Here is a 1744-nt window from a genome sequence, read left to right on the forward strand (position 1 = left end):
CCACTGGGCCCCCAGCCCCAGGGGGAAGGGTCCTGACCTCAATCCTGACCTCTGTGAAAGAGACCCAAAATTCTACCTCTTGTAAGAATCTCCTCTGTCACCATCCCACTAAATCCACATCCAGACACCTCCTGCCCAGCAAACACGTGAAACAGCCTCTTCCAGCAGGACTCCAACACTACTCACCCACTTCTTTGCAGGAGAGATTATGAGGTGCACTCACTCAGATGCCATCTTGCCCCTCCCCCTCAGATGCCATCTTGTCCCGCCCCCAAGAATTTTTAATATTCATGAGATTTGACCAGGGAAGTTTATTGGTGTGTGCGTAAGCTTGGATAATTGTAGATTATTTATTGGAGCAATTCCCAAGAAAGAGAAAACAGAAGGCATTTTGGATGAAATGAAGAATGTTATATTAGAAGTTGTAGATGTCATTGTTTATCCTAGTACAACTGATAAGACCAAAAATAGTGGTTTTTCATTTATTGAATTCGAATCTTGCTATGACTAAGAGAAAACCAATTCCAGGGACAGTCCAACTATGGGGCCACACCATCAGGTAGATTGGGCTGACCCAGAGAAAGAGGTTGATGAGGAATCCATGCAGAGAGTTAAATTTAATGAACTCAGCTACAGAGGAACCAATTAAAGCAGAATTCAAAAAAATTAAGCTTTGATGTAAATGACTGATTACAACAGGGTTCACGAAAATGGACAAAGAAAACTTGGTAGCAATTCCCCAGGTTGGTAATGTCCACCTCTATCTAGATGTTGTGAAGTTTTGTAGGAAAAATACCTCAAGATGTGTATGAAGATGGTACAGTTGTGCAAGTAAAGAAACAAGAGATTATGCTTTTCTTTGCTTTTTCAACCAAGAAGATGTAGTTGCTGCTACGTCTGTTATGAATGGAAAATGAACTGATGAAACAAGTACTGAGGTAATGCTTGCAAAACTAGTAAATAAAGAAAACACTTGGAGACAGCATCTTAACTGTCAGATTAGCCTCAATTCAGAAAACCTGTTTGCTAACAAAGAACCACCCCAAAACGCTAAACAAGCCACCAACTCTTCCAGCTCATCTCAATGGTCAGCATAGCCCAAGTCTCCCCCCCCCCCAAATCTAAAGATGCACTTGTTCATTTTTCCTTGGAACAGAGCTTACTCTAATTAGCATGTATTGCTTAAAATCAAATCATTTAAGTTCTGCAGTAATGCATTTGGATTATTACTGCAGCCAAAATAATTGGGCACCACCACAATATTACTTATATTCAACAAGTCAAGATGGGAAAGTAGTTTTGGTATATGAAATACTTATCACTGCTATTGCAAATGGATCCCAGAGTTACTTCATGCCAGACAAACTCTGTACTACATTAGAGGATGCAAAGGAACTGGCAGTCCCGTTTACATTGCTTCATTTGGACAGGGAGCACAACCTCTTCAGCCTGGACCTGTGTAGAAGAATTTGGAGACAATAAACACGTCCTTTCTGATGTTGCTTGCAGTTGGTCTCACTCCTGTTGGCTAAACATGAAGTCCCATGACATTAAGTTAACGCTCATGTATTTCAGCCATCATTTACCAAAAAAATACTTTGGAAGACAAAGTTTACCTGTGTATTTAGTCGACCTAATTCCTTTTCTTGCATTTCTTAGATAACATCATAACTTTTACAAATAACCATTTTATAGTCATTGTCATACCCTTGGCATAAGCTAAATTCTACACTAAAGAATATTG

The 1744-nt window shown here is 39.9% G+C and overlaps 1 pseudogene; it reads left to right on the forward strand.

Moving 5' to 3' along the window:
* Positions 1-208: 208 nt before the first annotated feature.
* Positions 209-1482, forward strand: LOC101433092 (probable RNA-binding protein 46; annotated as a pseudogene).
* Positions 1483-1744: the final 262 nt, after the last annotated feature.

This window comes from Dasypus novemcinctus, chromosome 26 (assembly GCF_030445035.2).
Source record: "Dasypus novemcinctus isolate mDasNov1 chromosome 26, mDasNov1.1.hap2, whole genome shotgun sequence".
Taxonomy (NCBI): Eukaryota; Metazoa; Chordata; class Mammalia; order Cingulata; family Dasypodidae; genus Dasypus; species Dasypus novemcinctus.